Source organism: Balearica regulorum, chromosome 1 (assembly GCF_011004875.1).
Source record: "Balearica regulorum gibbericeps isolate bBalReg1 chromosome 1, bBalReg1.pri, whole genome shotgun sequence".
NCBI lineage: Eukaryota > Metazoa > Chordata > Aves > Gruiformes > Gruidae > Balearica > Balearica regulorum.
In genome coordinates, this window is record NC_046184.1 from 102,594,280 (window position 1) to 102,620,206 (window position 25,927).

The following is a 25,927-nucleotide window of genomic DNA, read 5'->3' on the forward strand; positions in this document are numbered from 1 at the left end:
TGAAGTGCTTTTTTCTTTTTTTTTTTTCTTCCTTTATCTTTCATTTCCTCACCTCCTTACTACTTTAAGTTTTGAAAATGAATCCTTTCCAACAGGCTGATCTTTTTTTTGATGTTGGGTCAGTGGACAACTGAGCTATTTCACACTTGGGGAGCCCAATTTTGTCTCCTATTGCACATGTTCAAGCCTAAATTTGGGGCTCAGATGTTTCAACAGAGACAAGATTACTGCAGGCACAGGGTGTAGAAGTTTACGTTGAGCTTGTGTAGGTATGCTAGGGAGATAATATTTTCAGGATGGGAAATAATTTCACCTTCAATGAACAGTGTTGGAGAAATAAATCAGCTTAAAGAAACCCCAACAGAATTGAAGAACAGATGATGTGCTTTAATTGTTGAAGAGAAGCCTGAAGGGAACTTTAAAGTCATCCTCTTCCTTTTGCAAGGCCAACCACGCCTCTGGCATAAATCAGAGGAGCTTGAAGAGTGTGCTCGAGTTAGTGCTGTGGGTCACCACTGTCCCGACAGCATTCCTTTGCTCTGGCCTGACCCTCCCTTGCTCCCAGAAGAGGGTGACGCAGTGGTCTCAGTGCCATTTCAGGATGAGAAGTCTGACTCTTGCTCCACTGAGACAGAAGTGAGGGAAGACGGGGGGTTGACTGTGGCCAGAACCAGGGCAGTACGGACTCTGCCAATACACTGGACATGTGAGCCCTGTGAGATTAAGATAACTCTCTGAAAATATATATTCATTTTATATATATATATACACACACACATAGATATTTTTTATATATATATTTTATATATATAATATGCTACTGGATTTTAGCTGTGAACTGAATGCCTTTAACCTGTAATTTGGCCCAAAGCATTCTCTTTAATGGTGGTACTGAAGTGAGGCCTTATAGACAAACACAGCTGTCACTTTATGCTTAGCAGTGGCTCATGCACAGCCCTAAGCAAGCAAAAACATTCTCCTGAGACACTGGGAAAGATGCTGAGGTGACCCTTGTTCTCTCTCCATAAACTCTGACTCCCACAAGACAGTATTCAGCAGTGGATGAATAGGTGGACCTCAGCGTAAAACTTTATCTGTATAGTGATCCCTTTGCCAGCTCAGTGGGGTTTTTTTGTGTGTGGGGTTTTTTTGGTTTTTTTTCTCCTTCTGAAGCTTCCCTGCTAAGAATAAGATGGTCTCCTACAGGGATGATTAAAAACAGTTGGCTGACCCTGTAGTGAGCACACTATATAGTATAGTACAAGACATGAGATGCTCTGAGAAAGCTTTTTCTCATATATCTGCTCTACTATTGCACCAATTAAAAAGCAAGCAAACAAAAAAAGAAATGTAGCTCCCCCTCCCCACCTGTGTTTATCTTGAGAAAGCCATATTGATTATTGAAGAACTTGAATTATTTTGACATCAGTCTTAAAGGTGAGCTGCGGTCATTTTGGTTTGGCTTCTTTTAACTGAGCTAAAAGATACACTTTGCATGGAGTTTTGTTATTAAGGATTAAAAATCTAAAGGGAAACATGTAGACTGCTGTGAGAGGATGGTTTTTGGTCCAAGCAGACTAGAAGGATGACAGTACCAGAGAAGCACAAGATTTGATATTCAAGACTTTATTTACTTTCTTAAAGGAAAAAAAAAAAAATCCTTATTCTGAGGATATGCAAATATAGTACTGCGCATGTCCATGAAGGACAGTACTGGAATGTCTAATATCTGCCTATTAAAAATAAGCAGACTGTATGTTCTCCCTAATGCTTCCTTCTAGAGTTCTATTCTGGCACCTTTTATTGTGAAGTGGAGTGAAAATCATAACCAGCTATTCAGCACTATGAATGCAAGGAGACGAGATGCCAAGACAGAAGCGTCAGGCCATATGATTTGTGCAACTACTTTAATTAAGCTTCCCAATGACTCCTTGTGAGGATGCTTACAAAATAGGACCTGTATATATAAGAGTGATAAAGCAAGTGGCTTACAGCATACCTGACCCTCAGGGAACACAAATTGTTTCCAGCTTGGTGCATGATACAAAAGTTATTCATACTTGCTGAGCACTTCGCTGCATATAGATGGCACAGATTAGCTTATGGAAGATGTGTGGAAGCTTAATAGTATCCAGGCCATTTTCATAACAGAAGTTGCTGTTTACCAATATGAACTTGCTTAGCGTTTCTCTTACTGGAAGATAGCTGCTTTTAAGTCTGGATGATAAACCAGATTAAGTTTAGATTGCAAAGATGCACCTAAGACATTAAAATATCCCTGTCTGGAGGCTGATCACAATGTAGCCAGGGCACTGGAGGACCCAACACACAGGCTAGCATTACTGGGGCCAGGTGGAAAATACAAGTGGGTTTTGGCCTGCATTAAGCTCTGTGCTGTTTAAATATTTGTACCTGAAATAACGTGGTTAGGTTCAGTACCAATGCAACCTGCAGCTGCACCAGTTTTCTGGTGGGTAATGGTTTGAGAGTAAAACTTGAGCTTTTAATTTTGCTTGGAATGTCCTCTAGATAGAATTCAGAGATGATGTTTTCTCATCTCCCTGTCTCTGAATGATGTTGAAATGCTGTTATGATCTTGATGATAAAATCTAATACAAGACCATTGTCAGACTTCTGAAGAGAGGCAGCAACGTAACTCGTCCATTTCAAAGGTATTTGGAATATTCTGTGGATTAGCTCTGGTCCCACCACTGTCTATTTAAAAGACCAGTATGGTTTTTTCTCTGTGCTTCTTAGCATGAGAGTGGCTCATAATGAAATATATTTTAACCATGAGAGGAAAGAAAAAGACCACTTCTGCTAAGCCACAAGCATTTTGAACAGAGATATGTTTTGATTCAGCTTCCTTCATCCACCCCAGACTATGATTTGCTTTGCTGCAAGCTCTGTAGGACTGTGCACAACATGTGTACATTTTTGGCTAGTTATTTCAAAACAATCTTTAAAGCTTATAGAAGGCAACTTTGAATTTTAGTGGGGTAGAGAGAATGAGACAATGCCTTTACTTGGAAATAATCATGGTACATGACCAGTTAATCTTTCCGTTCAAAATAGTAGGGATGGCTAAGCTCAGCTCTAAAGACCCGTATAGTCTTGGAGTGTGCGTGGAATATCGTTACTTCACCTTTTCACAGAATGGTTGAGGTTGGAAGTGACCTTTGCAGATCATCTGGTCCAACCCTCCTGCTCAAACACATCACCTCAACCTTGTTGCCCAGGACTATGTCCAGACAGCTTTTGAATATCTCTGAGGTTGGAGACTCTGCAATCTCTCTGGGCAACCTGTGCCAGTTCTCAGTCACCTTCACAGTAAAAAAGTGTTTCCTGACTCTCATCCTTTTTGGCTTGTAATTATTCCATGAGGCAGCAGTAAAAATTTCCGTTGACTTTAGTAGCGTCTATTGGTTGGACAGTAGGAGGGAGGCAGTCAAGCCCTTGTACCTGAAGTCTGCTGAGGGTGGATGCCCAACACCTTGAATTGTATACCATTTTCCTTAGGCTGCTGTGTGGACTGAGAGCCAGCAGTGAGTGACCTCCTTGATGAGCAAGGCTGCCTTGGCAGTCCTGGCTCCCTGCTCCTTCCCCACCTGTTTTCCTCTCCTGTTACCAGGAAACAATGCTGACACTTCTGCGCGTGGATATGATTATCCACCTCGCCTAATCATGGTGTATATCCGGTGGTTATTATCCATTTCCAAAACTTCCCTTAGTTTGAAAACAAGTCTGACATAATTTATATCATGTGAGGGGAACGGTGTGTGTGTTTGATTGCCTTGGCAGGTACAGAGCAGAGGTAACGAGCGTCTCTCCTCCCTGTGGAGGAGTGCATTCATTTTCCTCTGTGCAGAAGGAGATGGGGGAGCGATTTATGCTCTAGTTTCACAAGCATAAGTAGTTAGATGGAGGGCTTAAACCTTATTGAAACATGTCCACTGTTGCAAAGCAAGGAGAACACCTGTAAGAGTGGGTAACTTTACATTTATACCTGCTTTAAATCTCTGCAACTGAAAAGAGTGAAATGCTCTTAGTGTCAGAGTGGGGCTGGAGGGGGCAAGCAGCTGAGAATCAAGCTTTGAACAGAAGTCAGCTGGCCAAGGGGTTTTTATTATTGGTTGTTTTTGGTTTTTAAAATGTGTCCTTCTGTTACGCACTCAAACCGTTACTTTTAGGGAATCTGTCTGAGATGCCCATTGCAAGGCGTGCAGTGCATATCCAGGAGCAGCATCAGCGGTTCAAGTCTATGCGAAATATTTTGGCTACTTGCCATTTCTTTGCTCACGTATTTAATGGCTTTCTTAATGTCCTGGCTTTCTGGATTAGCAGAGAAGCCTAGCAAATGGAAGCCAAAGAGCTCTGTGTGCATGCTCATGGGTGATAGGCACAAATTAGAAGGGCTGTGGGAAAGAAGTCCCCTGACGAACAGCTGTTGTGCCATGTGCATGACCGTGTTGGGGAGGGGGAAGGCAGGTGGTTTTCTGATCAATAATGTTATACTGGTCAGAGCCATCTTGCAGATGCAGTTATGGATTATGTCCCTTTCACATAATATGAATTTATGCCTCTATCCCCATAGGAGGATTGGACTGCAGTGAATTATACTTGCATAGCTACAGTATGGTTCAAATTATGTGAGAAGAGAAGCCTTATTTCCAGTTTTTAATGAAACAATAGGGACAGATCCAAAGACTGTCAAAATTAATAGCAGGATTCCTATGGGCTGCTTTCCATTTATTCAAGAGCCACCTAAGAGGGCACTTTATCCTCTAGAAAGAATTTTAAATATAATTTTCTATTACTCATGGGCTTATTTTCCCTCCCAGGCTAGTGGAGAGGACCCCTATTATTGCTTTTGGGAGGTGCCTCAGACCCTGGTATTGGATATGAATTCTTTGAGAATGTAATTAGGAAATACATCACTTCAGCATTTTTTATTGTAAACATACATCACTGTAATACACCATTGTTATGAAATAAATATCTGATATTCTGGAAATATGGAACAATCCCATTTGTTTTAAGAACAGAAGGAAGGCAACTTTTCTTTAAGATCACAAAAATATGCCTCTTGCTGCTGAAAGCATGCTTTGCATTAAATTCTAGAGTCAGTGGGTCTAGGCCCACGTATGTGTTGGCAAGAGCATGCCTGACTGTTGGATGCATAGCGTATGGAGATGGCAGCAACTCTGTGAGACTGATTAATGAAGACAGGGACAACTTCTAGCTCTCCTTGAGAAGTAAAACCATCCTTTTCCCTGCCAGTCTTGTAGATTTTTTGAAAGGCATCTGTGGAGCTCGCCTATATGCAGTCTTTTGTGTTGCTTGGGTGTGCCTTTAGAGATGTCCTTCCTTCTTGTGTCCCAGTGGAAACAAATACCTGATGCTATTGCACTATTTTCCTTCCATAATCTGATTTTCTGTTTCAAGCCCCTCCAGTGCAAAAGAAATCATTGCCCCAGTTGGACATCAATGGCACTTTCAACGGGCATAATGGCTTACTTATGTGAATCTCTCAGTACTTCCGTTAGTTAGAAGTTTAAACTACTATTTGCCTGATCCAAGACACAAACCTCTGTGTTTGTAGCAGTTTTTCTTGACCTAGTATTTCCTCTTCAGTTATTTGCCATCTTTGACTTCCTGGGTTTTGCTCATTTCAGTGCTAGCTACTGATGTAGCTATTATTTTGAGCAGTGGATCCCATGAACATGGTTCTGCCTTATGCCAGCACAGCTGGTGGCTGACCTTCCCCTAGAAAATGGTCATTTGTCAAAATAAAAGCATTTAGTGGAGATAAGTTTGAGGCATTGTTGGTTTTTATAGCATTTTTAAGCTAAAATACTCTATTTGTTTGCCTAAAATACATTTTCATGGTTTCTTCTTTCCTTCTACCTTTTATAAATCTGTCTCTACTTGAAAAAAAAGTCATAATTCAGGCAAAAGCGAACCTTGTTTTGTCCAACCGGATATTTAACTTGAGGCCGGAGGAATTATTTTCAGAATTTCCTTTTATGAGAAGTCAGATTTCTTTCAGTCTAAATCCACGCAAATGGCCAATGTCAAAACACTTGAATTGACACGCGTGCCAACTTCTAGACTCTTTTCTCTGAAAGTCATTTGTCTCGTGCCATGGTGATCTAACTTTAACTGAGGCAACAGTCTAGCTGAGACTACGCAGAGCCCAACATTTGAGGTAAATGGTACCCTCCACATGCAGGTGTTGCCATGACAATACCTGGCTCCTGCAGCTTTAACAAGGAGCGCTCAAAAGATGCGGTCCTGTCCAGCCTGGAGCACAGGTGAACTTAGGGACAGCCATGATCCTGGAAAGGTGATGTTCCAGGCCATCCTACAACAACTGCTATACAGATTTCCGATATCCTGCATCTTGCTTGTCGGGAAGGCTGTGCCGCAAAACTGCGTTGTTAATGGAGTTGCAAGATCCAGCTACAAAACCCACGTGGCGTCCTGTGGTAAAGCTACTACCAGCTACTATCATTTTCCTGCTGAGCAATAGCAGATTACAGCAAAAAATGGAGCTGTCTTATCCTGGGCTGTACCCCAACTGACTGTGGCCCTGGGTCCTGCGTGAAGTTCAACTACCAGTACTTCTGATTTGACCTTAGGTCTGCCTCCATGACTCCCTCTGTGTTTTACCTTGCACAACTCTATTTGAGGAGTAGGATGAGTCTGAAAAATGAGGAAAGAAGACAAATTTATCCCTGCTTTAAACTGACACTGGACATAGCCCCCTGGGGAAGGGCATACATGGTGGCAGTGGCCTTTGGCCAAGAAAAGGGTTTAAATGTAACCACACTCTTCCCCATGCACTTTAAGGTCACATTTGAACTGAGTGTTATCACTAACAGTGTGAAAAAAACTTCACAGGCCCTCATGCTGCCCTGTGAATTAGAAAGAAGCTCTGCAGCCCATCTCTTCCTCCTGTCCTCCCTGCCATGCAAGGCTTGCAGGGAACAGAAGCAAGAACTAAATGCCCAAAACGCTTCTTCCTCTGCAGGGTCACGTACTGAGAAAAGGTACCACACTAAGATTTTTTTTTGGAGCAGGGGCAGTTCATCTGCACCCTACCAGGAAGCCACTGTGCTACATCCTCTGTGGCAGATCCCACGTTTACCCAGAAACCTCACAAAGACAAAGGTCCTTCTGCTGTCCCACTACTTCCAGAAAGCAATAGGAAAAAAACACATAAGAAAATGTCCCCTCTGAAATGACAGCTCAGAAACGAGCTGTGCTATAACACATCTACACAGGCACCTCAAAATGGTATTTGGTTATAGCGGGAATGGTTTATTTTTAGATCAGTCAGTCCCTCGCTTGGTCTATCTATATGCCTTCTCATTAGCTCAGCTTTTACAGGAAAATGTAATGCATAATTCATTGTTTCCAATTAATTTTGGATATAATTTTCATACTAAATTTATGAGTTCACAGTTAAGTTTCTTGAAGTGTAGCCTTGGAGCTCATTTTTGTTGTTGTTTCCTTAACAATCACATTTATTAAAACAGTCCATTGGGAATGGGATATTAATCTCAAAATTTACAAACGGAAGCTCTTGGGATCACAAGAAAACTCTTTCCTAGAAGCATCCAAAGTATGTGGTTAACATGTATTCTTATCTTCCTGAGATCCATGCTTTAGGGTGGGAGGAAAACCAGTGTTACGACTTAATATTATTTCCTTATTTCATACACATTATGTAAGTATACATGCACCTTTACTGCATACAACATTCATCGTTTCGTCAAATCTGACTGTCCTTAGTGGTTCCTTTGTGCTCTTCAATCTCAGAAAGTGAGTATGCATCAAGATAAGCATGGGAGTCCTGGGTTCCTTCCTCTACTTTAACTTCCTCAGAACTACTACTTGGTGTTTAACAAAAAAACCCCATAATTCAACCTGACAGCCAAGCACCTGAAATTGTTAAAAATCCTGTTCCATGCAGTGTCTTGTATTTATCATGGTAGCATCTGAGTGCTCTCCACAGCTAGAAATGATACAGAAGACTGATTATAAAGTAAATATAGTCAGATTATAGTTACAGATTATAAAGTAAATATAGTCAATAAACCTTTGTTACCATCTCTTTGCAGAGAAAAGTTATTGAGATAGTTATTTACCTGGTTGCTTGTTTTTTACAATCTGAGTGTGTGTCTGTACAGAACACTGAAAGTTTGAGTGCCTTAGGGTTGTTGTCAATCTGGGTTCAGCTGATACTGAATTGCATGGGTTTTGGCCCGAACCTGAGAGAGGTGAAGCACCTATATTCAAGAGGTATCAGTGCCAAATAGAGCTAATATAGCAAATGAAAACACAGTGCAAGACTTAAATGCATAGGTAAACCCAAGCCTAACCTTGAAGGCTGTTACCAAGGGGAAGGCTTAAACCTCAGGATTCCTGGAGAAGCAATTTGAGAGAATCTTAAGTTTTGCATTTTTTGTTGAGATTAATTCCAGATCTGTAATCTTGTATGGAAAGGACAAGAACTGGTGTAATTGGAGTCAGATCATCGGCAGTGAGGAGCTGATGGAGTCTGTGACCTGCCATGGTCTATCACAGGCAGTGCTGCCTGTGAGTCAGTGAGGAATGCAGGTCTTGAACTCGTGGCCTCTCCTTGAGGATCTCTGGGTGCACGCCCTTAACCACTGGAGACAGCTCTGTGGCAACTGCCTCCCAGAAATGCTATTTTTGTTTGCTTGCAAACGTAACTCTTCTTGCGTGGGTTTAATTCTGGCCAACAGTTTCTGTGCCATGTGATGAGGTCAACCTGGCACCCATGGGTAATGGTGATTAAACTCTGACCAAAGTTACTGAAGGATTCCAGTAATATCCTTGAATCACCATTCAACCTCTTCTCCTGTTTCCCCTGAGAGAGCAGTAAAGTAGTTGAGGAAACCAGGATGGGCTTGAGGTTTCATTCCATTGCTCTTTTGTGAAGCTAAACCAGAGTGAGGTGGGCATGCAATCGACTGTCTCCTCCTCATGCCAAGGGAGCAACATTCTCTATGCAGTACTCGTCCATCCTCAGTGGGGCAGGTGTGGCATAGTGTCGGGATACCAGAGTAGCCCAAAAGTGCCACTTGGTTTAAACATTTTGGTGGCAGTCACTATTAGCACCCTTGGCAGTTTGTTCCAATGATTAATTACGCTGTTAGCTGCCCAAATTCTAGTCTAAATTTAGATGGCAACCCTGCTGCTGCAGAGATTAAGCCAGCCCTAGGAATCAGTCTCTGCCACCTTCGCTCACGTTGACTCATACTTTGTAATACATAGGAACTACTCAGGATGGGGAAATTCATCAAAAACAGGCCTGGCTGTATATTCATAGTAATCTACGTAAGAGATTTGGCTTCTGGCATTCTCTGTATCCCAGAAAAGTGAAGAAAATACTAGCTTTCATTAAAATGAAAAGCATGTTTATCAATTACTGCAGTTTAAAGCGAGTCATTAATTTTCCCTGGGATCAGAGAGGACTAGCAGCTTGCTTTTTCCCTGGACTGGTTTGATGGGAATTATGAAAATCATATCCACAGAGCAGGAAGCAAGAGACAGGAGGTGGTTCTGCCTTTACTGGGTTAGCTCCTGGGTGCTGATTTTATACTGATATTCCTGGATGACATTGCTTCTTATTCAGAGATGTGTAAAATATTCATAAATTACAGTAAAATATTAATATTTCAATAATAATGAATCCCCTGTAAATTTTGAGATTTCTAGGCTGAAGTACCCGGTACTGCTCACAAATTCTGCTTAATAGGAACAACTTGTTTTATTAGCAGCCAGTCCTTGGTAGGTTCATCAAAGAATAACTTCTTTTTTCTTCTCTGATTCATTGTAACCACACAGGCAGAAAGATGGTTTGAGGTTCTGGTAGTGCAATCTTGAACAAATTTCCGATCTTTCCCTAAGCCATAAGAAAAGACCACAGTGGTATTAGTGACACACCATATGGACCAAAACCTGCTTTGACTAGATCTAAAGTTTGATACATTTTGGCAAACCAGACATCTGTCTGAATGAACTGCAGAATTTATCTGTGTATCAGCTCCACTGGATAAGTGAAAAAGACTTCTGCAATGGCTTTTCCTTTTTTGAGTGATTTAAGATAACTAAGATAAATACTCTCTGGGGAATATTTATTGACATTGGAAAGAGTGTCTGAAAGTCTTCAGGATATAGTACACACTTGCACCATAATAACAGGTTCTTCCTCAGCTGCATAGAAATAGTATTGACTGAAAAAAAAGTGATTCTGAGTTTTGAGGCTAGTAAAGCTCATTACACCAGTTCAACAAGACAAAGGCTTTACCTAGAAACCAGTCAGGTAATTCCAGACCACAAATCTACCAAATTAATATAGGTTTTATAAAATCATGTGAAATTTTTTGATTTTAAGGAAAAAAGGCTTACTTTATGGAATTATAAAGTAAAGAATTTACTATCACTTTAATATTCTGTGAAAGTAACATCAAGATTTACAGCAGACTAAAAGTTAAATACTGCTTTAGTTTACAAAATACCTGCAGATATATATAAAGAAAGTGGAGAAAAGTATGTTTGGAGTTTTTTAGTCAATGAATGCCTGTTTAGGATTAATGTGGGATGGCTATATATATATGTGTATATATGTATTTTTTAAAAAGTATTATCCAGAAAGGCATTTTTGAATCACATTGGTATTTTAACAACTGATTTTCTGACTTCAGGATTAGTTTCAATTACATCATTGCTGACAGTTACAGAAACCAGAAGTTGTGGAACCTTCTCTGGAAGACAGATAAAGACATATGCAGAATTCATAGTTCTGTAATGTCACCAAATTACATATTCAGGAAGCACAGAGTTAGAGCAATAGTATAGCATATAGTATTACTGTTTACAAAGACCTTCTTACAAGAATCTGATTCACCATAATTTGATATATTGTTTCTTGACAAATGGGAACTCTGTAGGTTTTATTCACCCAAACTTTATACATACTGTTCTTTAATTATCTTACTTTCAACAAATTTAACCTTTAGAACGTTTTAAGATAAACATTCATATATCTAAGTTACTCTCAGTTCAGAAGAACTATTAAAATACCATGTATATATTCAGTCAATTGAAGCATTTTAAGAAATGTGTGTTAGGTACCCTTACAGTGTTTGAGAGGTTTTTTCTTTCTGCTTCAACCAGTAGTCCCCCATCATGCAGTGATAATGCTCTTGGACAACTTCAGTACTTGCAAGAGTTTCCCTGAGTACAAGAGCTCCTCGATAACAGCTCTTATCTGCTTGCCAGACCTTGCACACCAGTAGTGAAACTCCTAGTAGTCCAGTGCAACGAAGGGGTGCTGTGGATTGGAATGGCTCTTATAAATCAATTATTTTTATTCTAGTTGATTTTGCCAATACAATGGAAGTATCTTGCAGATTCCAGCAATTTTTCTCTCATTCATAATCTACAGGGATTTATTTTTCATTTCTCCTTTATACATACAATCTCTCCAATCATCTACTTAAAAAGTACGGTACATTCAGTGACACTTCTGGTTAAAATGATTCAAACCAGAAGACAAATAGGAAAATAAGAATTTGGAGTGGCTTCTTTTGTGCTTATGAGGATTTGGGATTTGTATACATGGATGCTTGTGTGATTTGGAAAAGGTCATTTCATGTTACCAGATGTGTTAAAATAACAATCTCAAAGATGTTTATTTAAGAATCAAAGTTAGTTCATTATTTTGGGTTTACTTTAGTAAGTAAGTAGGCCTTTAAGCAAGCCAGTCTGCTTATTTTGACTTAAGTATCCAACTTTCCCCTCTCCTTGTAAGAGAACGGAGGGTAATCATGCTGCAGCAATGCCAAGCAAGGCCACCGACGTGCTTTCAGAAGGACTTTGCTATTTAGAATATTTTGGAATACGGGTTGAGCCAATGTTTATTTTCTACTTTAAAAGTGCCTGTCCTCAAACACCAGATACTTACACAGATGATTACAAATACAGGAAAAATACAAATAATGACAAAGCTTTTCAGATTAAGCCAGATTCAAAACCATAAGTAACCAGCAAGAAGACAAATGTCTTCCAGCAGTTGTATGATTTGCCTTGTTTCCATTCAGTTTTTTCCTTACCGAGAATTTCAGCAGGTAAAGTTGTTTTACAGGGTTCCTTGAAAGTTAACAGATTTTGGTGTGAGCCTGAGTTGGCTGAGGAGGGGATGAGTAGTGGGTGACCTTGAATGGAACCATCGCCCCCACCGGTCCTCCCTCTGCAACTGGGAACCTGATAGCGTTAGTAGTCCTGTTGGTTTCAAGTGGAGCAGTAACCGAAAGATAATTTCACAGGCTACTAAGTTTCAGACCACACAGGTCACGGAAAGCAGAACTGGCAAATCGCATGTTCAGAGTATGCTTTTGTCCCCTAGAATTTCTGCCTGTGTCAACCCTGCCTTCCTGTGCGTTTAGGAGAGGAGTCCTCCAGAAGTGCGTCTATACTGGGAGGTTACCTCTCGCTATTGTCATAGGAGAGAGCCAACACTCCGGTAACAAAGCTAGAAGGTGCAACAGCAGCCTTCAGTATGAAGCACCAAACCCAGTGTGAGCTACTTGATGCAAGCCATGTGAAATCTAGCCTTCAGCACTGACTTTTTCTCCCAGTTTCCATAGAGATGGATGATCTGGCTTCCCATTTTTAACTACAACTCTTCTAGAGAGGGAGGAACAGAAATGAAAATGCACAATAATAACTTTGATCAATGTATTTTTTTACTTAATAAAAGACAGATGCCTTGTTCTTGAGACAAAGTCAAGAGATCTCATTGATGATAAACCAATTCTGGCAATGTTTGTTTTCCATAATTCTGAAGTTGCAGCAAAGGGCTAATTTGTGTGTCTTTCTTTTCATGAAATAAACTTAGAAATTACGTTTGGCTCCGCTGAAGTCAACGGCATTGCCCACAATGGAGTGGGCAAACTCCACCGGCATCAGAGTAGCCAGGTTTTGCCCAAACTGTGACAGAGGGGATTTCTTACGATGAACTGCGGGATGAAAGTAAACATTACCCTAGTGTGTCTTAGACTTCAAGCAAACAATGATAAAACATATTTGAGTTAAGTTGGGTAAGCCGTGACTGGACTGTGAAAGCCCTCCCAGTTGTAGAAGTTCTGAAATCATAGAAAGTCTCTCACTCACTTCCTCAGCAGTTGACTTGCTATGTATTAGTGCACATATTGCTGCTATACAGTAATAACGCATAGCAAAAATATCCTTTATGATTGTCAGCTGAATGAAATGAATTTGTGCTTTATAGTTAGCCTTTTGATTCTGGGTTTCCGATTCCTTCTTAGTAAGTGTCCTCTACCTTTCTGAACCAGATAAGTCATGCAGACTTTTTATCCTTGCATTTGGAGCGGGCATCATTTTGGACAGCGATGAGTGCATAATATAAGTTGTCTCATACTATTGCCAGTAAGACAGTCTTAGTCTTTTGTATCACTTGTGACAATCAAAATGGGTTTACTAAGCTCAGAGTTTTAGGATTATTTTTTTTTTATTGTTTTTCTGTTTCTCTAAAATATGGTACCTGGCTACGACAAGCCTACTGGATTTTGCAGAAGTGGAAGCATACATGCTCCTGGCTTTTCTCAGTACCCTGACAAAGTTGAGAAGCTTTGTTAAAAATAGTGGTTTTCTGATATATGTTCCTGGTCTCGGAATAAAAGAATTAGACATGCAGAAAATGGATTAACAGGCTGAATTCAGGTAAAAAGTTAATCAAAATGAAATTTACTTTTTTATGAACTAAAGTACAACTAATGCAAACTTGGGCCAAAATGTGCACTTTGTTTCTGCCAAAATTTGTCCAAATGACAAACCAGTGAGTTTGACTTGTAAAGTCTGGAGGAAAGCCAAGGCTCTTCAACCTTATTACATACTATTACAACTTTTTCACCCTACCATCACCTATAGCAATATGGCATATTCATGCCTACAAAGTTGGCGGGTGAGGTTGTCTGGTTTTGTACTTATGTAATATTAACCTAAACACAAGCATCTTCACCTAACTTTTTTTTTTCTTGGTTCATTCTGTGCATGAATGTAGGACTGTTTCTTGAGATGGAGGAAGGAGATCAAAACAGAGGAAAGGCAAGGGTGGTTTTTTTTTTTAACTGCATCAGGAAGATGAGTTGGAGGAGGGGGGGAAAAAAGCTCACTGTCCTGGGACAGGGATAGAAAGATTTTCTTTGCCAGCCAGTGAGATCATTTGTCTATTGTGAGCCTGTATCTACTTGGAGACATGCACCTTGTGCTGCTTCCATAAGGACCAGGAGAAAAGAAAAACTAATCGTATACTTAATTTTCACTATTTCTGATGCACTATTCCTGTGTTACGTGCAAAAAAAAAAAATTTCAAGTGGGGCAAAGCATGAGTTCAGCATTCAGGAGTAGGTACCTGCCAAATCTGAAGCCTTAACAAAGAGAGAGAGGAGGAGAGAAGGGGAGCTGATTTATTCCAGCTCAATAAAGAATTTGACCGTATGTAACAGCTGGACAACCTATTATTCTTTACACGTGGACAGCCTCAGAAGTGTCCAGAAATAATAATGCAGCTTGGGTATTCAATGAGTATGAGAAATTTTTACCCAAAACAGTAAAGAGGGAGGGCAAGCTACAAGTATTTTTAAATGAGGTTTCACGTGAAAATTCTGTCACAAATAGCTACTGCATGGCAGCAGTGATAAACTAATGCTAGGGGACAGCAACTACGAACATCACAGTAACCTCTGACAGGTGCCAAATGAAATGTCTAAATCAACATCTGCCTTCAGAGGCTGCATATTCCCGAAAGGAATATTCCCTCTTCTGCGCTTATCTCCTGCTCCATCCTCTTCTACCTGCCAACAGCTGTGAAGGCTGGCGAGCTGCCTAGAAGGCTCTGCACAGTAAATTAAAGAGGCATGTTAATTTGGGAAGACTTCTTCAAACCTCCAATAGGTGGTGGATATGCCATAATTCTGCCTCATTCATGCTCTTCTTGCGAAGAGATACTCTTTCAAAACATAGAGATATTGAGCCACATCTGATGGGCCAAGATTGATTTTTCTGTTCCCCAGGTTAACTCTCTATTCTCTGATCAGATGCTGGCAATATGGCACCCAGGACTGTACCCATGCACTGATTTATTTATTTTTCTGGTACATGATTCTATTGACAGTAGTGGTATGAGGTCGTTTTACAAAGGCAGGGATAGCTGCTCTCATTTTGGAGAATATGTCTGGAGCCAGAGAAGGTGCAGCCAGGATGGGAATGACAGTCCTCAGTGAGCAAGAAGTCCTCTGGGCACAATTTAGAGCAGCCTTGACACTATGCTAACCTGTACTATGGGAAGGTAAAATGTCTTCCAGCTGCTTGCTGGATCTGGAAGCAAGAAACATCATCAGCCTTCCCTTGTGAGGCCCTGCAGAAACTATGTGCAGTAGCAGAGAGAGCTGCTTAATTTTAAAGGAACAAAATCTGAGAATTTTTAGAAAAGTTTCAGAAATTAATTGCTTTGGGTTTTGAGGTTCAGAAGAAAGCAAGAGATGGAAACTCTTTGGGAAAAAAAAAGGAAAAGGGATCATGCGAGCCTCAGTTTAGCTTTCCAAAATTTCAGAGTCTGCCAGGGAGGTCTATGCAGGATTGCAGACCCAAGGGAACAACAAAACCAGTTGGCTTAAACTGGCTTTCCTGCCAGCTCACTAAGACAAGTGGGAAGTCCAAGGTTTGTAATCTCCTTTTAAGTTTTCTCTAGACTTAAGTTGCTTAGAGTTTGTTTGCTTGTTCCCTTCCCCCCGCCTCCCCACCATTTAATAGGAAAACCAAGGATAAAATGTTAAGTCTCTCCCCTCTTATTAAAATACCCCAAAACAAGTATGGAACAGAGTGGAGAGAAATAACCCCAGTGACCACTAGCCAAAACTCACAAGTAGTATGTGCATATCTGAAATAGTTGGTGCACTCGCATAGGAAATCGCTGGATATTTTACACCTCTTGCAGCGGTTTAGTAACTGGCTGTGGAAGCTCATTCCCCACTTGAGAAAGTCATGAATTATACAGTTTTTACATCTGTTGAGCATGTTGTGCTTCTCAATCATCCAACTATACTGAGCCCTAAGTTTTCAGCCTTCACAATGAGATCACTGTTTTCAAGCACGTTCTAGTGGCATTTTGTCAAGCCATGTGTGCTTTCAGGATGGGGGCAGGGAGGGAGGAACAAAAGTATGCTGCCGTTTCACAGGATTACAATCTACTTTTCAGCCTACATAAAACTGTGACTGACCCATCAACAAGAAATATTCTTTGTTTACTACTTCTTCTCCCTCTTGAAATGGTCTGACTGTTTTAAGGAAGAAGAGTGTAAAAGGGAGGAATATGTGTTTTTCACTTTGAATTTCAATACCTGATAATCTAAAAACAAAACAAAACAAGCCAACCAAAATACCCCTGAAAACAACAAAACAAAGCCACAAAACTTCGGTTATCCCTAATCTTCCTCTTAATGTGTTTATTTTACTGTGCGAAGACTCATTTTTGCTTCAGCAGCATAGTGTTTTGAGTGAAACTCTGCTATTAAACAAGGGCTGACTATGTGAACCCTATCACAGAGATTAAGGGAGATATAGTGTTTTAATTTTGCTTAGGCACAGGAATAAGGAAATTGCATACATTAATTAGCAGATTTTAAATCAAAGTACTCCAGGTTCATAATAGCAGGAGGTAGATTCCATAGAACTAAGAACAAACAACTTGGGACAGGGCAAAGAGGGAAAACCTTTGTAGAAATTATCCATGGATAATCTATTGCAGTGGAGACAGAGAAATTAATACGTTTATCTTGAGTCACCCAGGACTCATTGAGATTCCTCCATGCCAAACAATTCACAGACAGATAATAATTCCTTGCACTGAAGGAGTTTGATCATTGCCATATAAAGATTTCTTTTTTTTTTTTTTTTTTTTTTTTTCTGGAAATGGTCACTCATCATTTAAACAACAGTCAGCCATGGTAACACTTCCACTGGCCAAAATTCAAATGCAGACAGCACAAAAGCAGTATGTGTGATGAATGTTGACTACTCAATGCATAGGGGCAGGTAAAGGTTTTATGCATCTGTTTGTATTAGCTTTTTGGTTTTGGACTAAAATCCACTTGCTTGTATAGTTTACATTGTTTGAAAAAGAGGAATGGGAATTCCCATCTAAATAGATAACAAGCATGGCACTGATGGAAAGGCACTGAAAATTATAGCTTCATGTAAAATAAGCTGGACTAGCAGTTGGATCAAAAACGTTTCTGTATTCTTGCTGAGGACTAAAGCACGCAGAGAAAACCCCTCTAAAAGCAAACCTCTTCTAAAGCACTTAGACCCTTAGTGCTTAATTCGGGTAGTCCAAGTGACTGTAATTCATATGTTTTCCCAGTCCCGTGAGCACGTAGGGCCAGCTGGGCCCGGCTGGGGCGTAGGTTAGCGATGAGGGAAAAGCTACACCGCTCCCCCCTGTGTCCTGGGACAGACGTCGGACCTGGCTGCAGCGTACGCTTTCCCCACCGCCCAGGGCTGCGCAGAGGAACGGGCAGGGGAGAAAGCAAGTCAGGCAGGAGCCCAGGACGCTGCCTCGCAGCTGCTGCGAACCTGCCGAGCCGCAGTGCCCACCGCCTCTCGCTGGTCCCTGGGCGTGCCCTAAGCCCCCTCCTGAAGGGCCCAGATGGGCTGCGGCTGCTGCTCTGTGGCTGTGTTGGCGTGCCCGGAGAGGTGTCTCTGCTCGAGGGCTAATCTTGACAAGGAGATCTAGCTTAAGTTAGGCTGAATGGAGTTCACACCCACCAGCTAAACCTGACCGATTTCAGCAGTTTTCTCCACTAAGCTTAGGATAAGCCATGCTGTGTGTGGACTGGAGAAACTGAACTGCCATAATACACTCTTCCCCCCCCCCCCCCATTTTTTCCCTTTTTTTCCCATTTTTTTCTTTTCTCTCCATTTTCTTTTTTCTCTCTTTTCTTTTTTCTTTTTTTGGCTCACTAGCATATTCTAGCTAAGCTCAGCAACGTTTCGGCGAAATTTTTAGGAGGATCAAAGATGAGTTGTCTTTACCCTGCTCTGTGATGTGATTATAGCACTTCTGGCAGTAATCAACACCGTATAGCTGACAGCCCCCTTCAGCAGGCTGGGCACCAGGTTTTGTCACTGCAACTGCCAGCCCATAGTAGGGGCTCTGGGCTGCGTGGCTCTGACACAGCCCCCAACACGGGGTTGACTCCAACAGCAGGGCACCCCGATGCACATAGGGTGCTAGTAACCATGTTGTTGATCCACGGCTATTTATCGAACACATATAAAATTATACATGTTCCTTTTCCGAGTTAAGTAAAGGTGGCCCGTCTCTGCCTACTGAGTGAGAGACCACACACCAGCGGTTTCCACAGATGTGCTGGAGAGTGGTGACTTGTTACCACCCAATAATGTGACTGTGGAAGCAAGGTGCAGGGAAAAAAAAATAATAAATCCCTCTTTGGGCACAATATGGTTGTGGTTCAAGTTCATAAATATGCTTGCCTACCTGCAGCTAAATGCAAGCTGTATGTTGTTTGTATTTTAATTAAATAAGCAAATCTCCTTCCATATAGAACGAGACAAGGATGAGGTGTCTGATGGTTCCAACTGCTACAGCTTAGTGCCTTCATACTGTATTTAAGTTTTGGCTACATAAGCTCACTGTGGGATTCTGATTAAACTTTAACATCTGTGGTGCCTCTGCCTCTTCTGTTTCAATTATAACATTCAGTGTTTCCGTTATATGTATGGACAATACCCTGACCCTGGTATGATTTCTTTTTCCTATTGCAAAACATCCTACGTATCCAGTTTTGCCAGGATGCAGAAATACTATTAAAAAAGGAAAAAAAAAAGTCTTTGACCAGTATTCTACTTGGCACATAACAACTGAATGTAGACTGATGTGTAAAAATCAAAGCTGGCTGGAAAAAATATCTGAAGGGGAATGAAGCTCATCAAAGACATTGTTCACTGTAAATAACTAAACGACATTTATATTTTATGGTATTTACATTGAGCTCAGTCATGACAGGAGTTAAGAAAAGGGATGAAGACTTGAGGGGGGGGGGGGAGCCTACGGGCTAATATTAGCTGCACTGTTTTGTTTCAGGACACTGTCACAAAGAGGATGAGAAGTTAAAGCATCTTTGGTATTACCACTTGCATGTTAAATGGGATTCCCTCCTTGAAGATATTTTTTGCGTTGTCAGAGGAAGGAAACGGCAGCTGCGAAGTCGGGCTCTTCTCATGCCGACCGCAGAGCCTGCCCCACCCCCCTGGAAATCTATGCCAGATGCGGGAAAGAATGAGCAAGGTTTTCAAAGTGGACACTTAGCATATGGGAGGGAATATTTTAGCAACTAGAAAGCCTTGGATAATTTCAACAACTCTCAGTACTTGAAGCGGCTCTTTAAGAAAATCCTCTCTGAGGCTCTCGGTGGTGTAAAATAAAGAGGTATATGTCTTCTTCTCGTCTATGTGGAAACCAAGTTCAAAACCAGCCTGCTGAAAGCCTCTTTTTATACATTGTCTGCATGCTTGCTGTGAAGCAGAAGTAGTAAATGCTGCGTTTGGAGGAACAGTAAGCTAAGGTGATGAGGTATCTTTGAGGAAGCAAAGGTCTTTGACCAGCCTCTCAGACAACATTTCTAGCTCTCTGCGTCCAGGCAGTATCTCCACTCCTCGGCCCAAAACCATAGCTATTATACCTGGGGTTGATTAGAAAATGGTAAGCATTTTTCATGTAACAGAAAAACTCAAAAAATTATTTGTTTAAAAATATTAACAGAAAAGTTCAACTAAAACAGCTGAGCACCCAGACGTGCAGCTTTATTTTTAAATTTTTTTAAATGTTTTGATAAAATCTTGGCTTTTAGAAACACAGATGAAATATTTTGGGCTCGCATAGCTATAGACAAAAAAGAAAAACCTGAAAAAAACACAAGGTCTCAGAAAGTATCCATTTCAGGAGAGGCCTTTTCTTTTTGATGAAAAATGTTTTGATTGAAAAAATGTGACCATCTACATTTACTGCACTAAGTATAGAAAGTTAATACAGGACATCTCGGCTCGGCCATGAGCACTCCTAGTGAATGGGCTCGCTCTGTCCCTCACTTGGAACAAAACCACCAAGTGAACGTGGGGTTTGGTGGGCTGCACAGACAGAAGTAGATACAAGCTGAAGAAAAAGACATGAAACAGGTGTGTAAGGAGCAGAAGAAAGAAGACTGAGGGCAGACACTGGGACAAGGTTAGATCTGCTGAGAAAGAAGATTATTCTTTTGCTAGGAAGTAAATTACAGGTAGAAAGGAGAGAGATAAAACAAGGTCACATGCTTAAAGGAAAACGTGCTTGCTGGTTCCTGAGCTTCAGAAATAGACTTGTGTTCTCTGGTCCTCCACCACAGCCATCTTTTTAGTGCCCTAATTTCTTGACTCGCTAACTGATAAACAATTTTAATGGCATGGTACTAAGGATGTTTTCTGAAGAGCTTTTCATGTTTTCTATCTTCCAGTGTCGTAGCAAATTGCAGTTATTTAGGCACAGCTGCTGCCCGCTCCAAGAATGCTTATGGTGTCAAGGTAGGCTGTATGTTCAAATCTGAAGGTCGGGTCACAGAGCTCCTGCCATCAGTAATACGCTTGTTTTTCTCTTATACAATGTGCACCTTATTCTTCTTTGTGAACAATGGATTGAAGCTATACCTTTATTTCAATTTACGTCAGCGTTGGATGTAAGTGGAAATATTACATCTCATTGTAAGTGGGGACATTTATTCTTATGTTAGGTGTTGTCTGTCTATCATGGATATACTTAATATCTGAGCTGCACACAATATAGAAAATTACATTAGGAATAACTCCTTTCTTGTTTTTCCCAGCTGGAAGCAATAAATCTTTTGCTATAAACCATACCCAGGCGTTCCTGGGCACTCAGAATCAGGAGGATGCTGCAGCTCTCTGGTAGCAGAATGAGTCTTGGTAGAAAAGGTCTGCTTTGCCTTTCATATTCAGTAAGGACAAGGACTGCCTTTTTGAAAACTACCCAAGCTAAACTGTGTGTTAGAAACTCTTGATCAAATAGTTCACAGCAGAGTTCAAATACAGTGCTCGACAAACATTAACTTTGGTGCTGTAGCCTGCCGACTGAGAACGACACTTCCAACAGTCATTTAAACACAAGCTTAAATAGAGATATTCTTTTAGTCCGATACAAAGACACTCAGACCATTATCATAATGACAGAAAATTACATGTAGTCTGGGAAAAATTGTTATGATCATCCTTGATTAGAATACATATTTAAATGGATTAATGAATATTAAGCATTCAAACTGCTCTGCTAAGTCATATCCTTCTCTCTGTTTCTATAGGTCATCTCTAATTTGAGTTGTACTTGGTACAAAACTTTTCAGCACCTTCTGGGAGGTGGGTCGTTCCTCATCATTTGGAAAGGCTTAATTCTATGATGTCAGTACCATAGCACTGGTAACTAATCTGTAAACAGTATATTTCTTAAAGGCTGAACTTTAAGGACATCACATGCAGGATTTGGCTTTTAGCAATGTCTGCTTGGAGTTCATCCTGTTCTTTTTAAGTCTTGTTTCTTCCATGTCTTTTGAAATCTCCACTTTGTTGCCCTAGAGTCATAAATGTGATGGAATACTGAATTAAAGGATACACAGAAACCTTTTTTTTTCCTGAAGGATTTTCGGCCTGCAAGGTCTGGACACTGGAAGTAGACCTAGCAAATCTCTTCTAGATAGTGGAAATAGTGCAGCAAATAACAATACAGTTTGTCATGTCTTAACACTATATTTCACTAGGTCTTGCTTACTTGACCCTCAGATTCAGAGGACAAGGCACTTAATGGCATTAAAATTTAAGCTAGGCAAGGTCTAGGAATAAAGAGTGTATTTTGACCAATGGCATCTAAATATAGATGATTCCATTAAAAAAGAAAAACAAACCCAGAGAAAAGAGCTGTTTCTCTTTTAGTTCTTTGAGTTTTCTCTTTTTTCCCTTAGTAGTTTTAAGTTCAAAAACTTAATACCTTTTGCAGAAAAAATCCACAGTATTACAATAGCAAAAACACCATGTCTGTTATAATGGAACACCTATTCAGGATATCAGTGGGTTAGATGAGCCTTTCATAAAAGCATAACAAAAAAAAAAAAAAAAGAGAACTATGCTTATCATTTATAGGAACACCTCCTAGATAAATTACAAATAAGGGCAGTTCTGATACTGCATTCCATTTCAGTCACTTCTACCAAATATATAGGAAAGGATGTTGAGCATGCTTATGATCTGGATTAAATCAGGAAGGTCAGCTAAAGACAGATTTAGATCTAAGGAGAACTAGGACTTAGTAAATTCACTTTAATCTGGCCTGTGATACAGTAACAGTTTTATAAAGAATGTCATTTGAGAGACTTCTGAATGCTGCTGCTCAGAAAATAAAGTTCTTCAGGGTTTGTTTTTCCTGCTCAGAGGAATGCCCCCCCCCCCCCCCTTCTTTTTATCAGATGGTTAAAAGAAAAATTGTGTTGGCAACCAAAGTATGTAGGAGTAGACTATTTCCATTAAAACTATTCATGGAAAGACTACCATTTCCATAGTCATCTTCCATTCTCTTCTGCCTTCAAAAGAAAAAGAAAATCCTGCTACCATAACATGACTAAAGCATTTCTCCAGGAAGAAAAAAGATACTGTATGAAAGGTGGCCTTGCATTGCTTTTAATATGAAATTGCATGGAGTCGTGTCAGGGATGGAGGAGAGACACTGATTTTAGCAGATTTTACCCTTGCGTTGGCCTGTAGGGACATTTGCCATAAAGTGAAAGGGCTGAAGTTCTTGGGTGTGGAACTACAAAACTGAGAACAACATATTCAATTAAAACCAAATTAGAACCAAAGCCCAAACCCCAGAACAAACCAAAAGGGTTCTTTTAGTCATTGATGGAAAGAAATCTGATCACCATAATCTGTTTGGAGATTTTACTCAATTTATGCATAATTTTCCCTGTTCCACACCACCTCCCCCCAAGTCTCTATTCCCAGGGAACTTGAAGAACATGAAGAATCAGGCTAGGTGGAAGGCAGACCACTTCTTCACACTCTGCATACAGAGTTACTCCTTTCTGTAACTCCTTTGTGTGTTACAAAATTAACCTTCAGGTGGTGAGCTGAGCTCCCTCTATAATCCCTTCATGACACTGGAATTGCCCAGGTAGAGCTGTGTAGGGGCCAAGTTCTCGGCATCAACTAGTTTCTCTTACTTCAAAATACTTCCAGCATTTCCTTTTCTACATTTGTATTAATGCCCAAGGTATAATTTCTGGGTGAAGCCTTGTGCTCAATTCTCTTTTACTATGAGAACTGCTCTTCAGTGCATTAGCTTCAGTGTGACGTAAGCATGAACTAAAGAGCTGCTGTGAATAGGGTCCTTTTCCAGAATAAGGGCCTTCTATTAACATTCAGAACAGACTTTCTAACTGGCCTCTGTAATTATTCTCTAAGTACAAATAGATTGCCTTATAAAATTGCCAAAATCAGGGATATCAGGAGTTTTTGTCACATACTATACTGTGAAATCAGTCATGCAAATAAAACTGAAGTTCTGCCTCCAGATCTGTAGGAAGTTTGGAGCACAAAATGGATCAAGCTTATTTACTTGGATTTAGGTTTGCTTTTCTTCCTATTCTTTTGGACTCACACATGTTCTCACGTATGCCATATGAGTATGGTAAAGCAGAGCCAAAAATTAAAGTGGTAGTTATTCTGCCATTTTTTTTCTGCCAAAACTAAAACTGTTCAGTCATACACATGCTTACACAAGATGTTACTGCTTTTAGTTGTAGTAATACCTTATCTCTGATAGATAATTCATCTTTGAGGGTATTGAAACTAAGGCTTGCCTACGGAGATGGTCTCAGTCAATGAAAAGTTACAGGGTTGATTTAGGAATTAGGTGATGCAAACCTGTATCCTCTGTTATTCCAAGCACGTGATGAGTTGCTCATTGCTGTCCTTTCTCACTTAAGCAGCAGTGAATCTATGAACAGTAATAATATTAAGTATTCAGTCTGGCTTCAATTGTGTTTCCAACTTTGTCTGCAAGCATGCTCATTTACACTTATGTTTCAGATGTGTCAGTCTGCATTTTCCCTGCCTAAGAACTGCAGACATCTGCATAACTAAATGCTAACATTCTCTTGTCAGAAATGAAACATCTTCATCAATCTGCTGACATACTCTGCTGTCACATTTTGCTTGTAATCACAGTGACAGCTCTTCTGAGGAAGACCCCTCCAGTGAGAACAAGGGAACATCAATACCTCAAAGAGTATACTCACATCCTTTCTGTTGAAGTCCTAAGTGATAATCACCAGGAAGAGCATCAAGTGCTGATAAGTAATGACATTAAACCAAGCCAATAGATCTACCCATTACCCAAAACCCTCTGAGGTTACCAGAGGGTTTCCACAGGCTTCATCAGGCTCTAGATCATGCCTAAGTAGGCTTTGGTGTCAAAAAAGATTAAAACAGGTAAAAACTGTATGGTACCACCCAGCTATTCTTCAGCTAGCTACAGCAATATCCTTGCTGGATGAGTGTTGGTGGGCAAGGAGATGGACATTATAGCTGTCTGCTTCTTGGGCCAATTGAAAACCATAGTAAGATAATTTTCTGAAGTATACTGAAAAGAAGTGCTTCTTAACACCTTTGTTGACTGCACTGTAACTGATAGGTTTAAATTAGGTATCAAATAGGTTGCTGTTTGCTCCCAGTGTATTCCTCTGTCAACAATATCTCCACAGCAGCAGCTGCATCAAACTAATTTTATTTTCATGGGAAAGGTGTATTGAAAAGGAGGAAAAAACCCACAAACCACCAAACTCAGTACTACCTCTGCTAAGACTGGATTTGTTGAGGGGTGAAACTCGATAATCAATAAGAACAGAAAACACCGGGTGGGGGAAAAGCATGACGCGTATCCTGAGAGGAATAATAAAATATGCCCAGTTTATATGGTTAATCTTCTCTGTAGGCTTGCTCTGCAAATTTAAGGAAGATTAAGTTTCAGATATGCTGTTTCTTGTTTTTTCTGGCAACAATAAACTTCAATTTGGGGGAGGTGGGGGAGGGAGAGGCTGAGTGGGGAGAAAGAGCCACAGTAAAGTGTCTGCTGTCCATGTAGTTTTGCCAGACTGCTGTCTCAATTGAGAGCTGTGATCGAGATTTATTGGGCTTAAAATATGAAACAGACCTTTCATGTTGGAATTCTAAATATCTTCTTAAGCAGTAGTGAGTACCACCAAATGCTTAAAGGCAACACACCAGAGTTCAAACCCACACAATAGTTTCTTCTCTCTTGTGAACCAGCAGATTGTAGGAATCTTGTTCCATCTTCTCATTTTTGAACCAGAGAAAGAGTATGTTGGATGTTATCATCATCATCTGAAAATCACTTTGTTTTTTTTATATTAGATTTTGGCTCAGATGGTCAAGATTGCTAGTATTTGAACATGTGCATTGAATGGGCAGGTTTATCACTTAAGTTAATAAAGAAAATGCTTGAATGCGTGCAAGATGTTTGCATCTTGGTAGCACATTTTATTAAGCTCTTAGTTATGTAGTGGCAGCAGGAACAGCTTGGAAAAGATCTAGACTATTTGTTTCATGCCATTTTGCCAGCCTCCTGTTCCTCTGTTATGCCAACAGCTATGTTCTACAGGAAAAATAAAGCTGTCTGCCGGAGGAATAAAACCAGAGCCAAAGTTTTCTCTGTGGACCTCAGGGGTTAGAGAGC

The 25,927-nt window shown here is 40.4% G+C and overlaps 1 long non-coding RNA gene across 1 annotated transcript in view; it reads left to right on the forward strand.

Moving 5' to 3' along the window:
- The first annotated feature begins 20,734 nt into the window (after nucleotides 1-20,734).
- Nucleotides 20,735-25,927, forward strand: part of LOC142604211 (uncharacterized) — a 61,873-nt gene continuing 56,680 nt past the window's right edge. The window contains exon 1 of the long non-coding RNA XR_012838098.1: nucleotides 20,735-20,846. This is a non-coding gene — a long non-coding RNA (uncharacterized LOC142604211). The remainder of the gene's footprint in view (nucleotides 20,847-25,927) is intronic.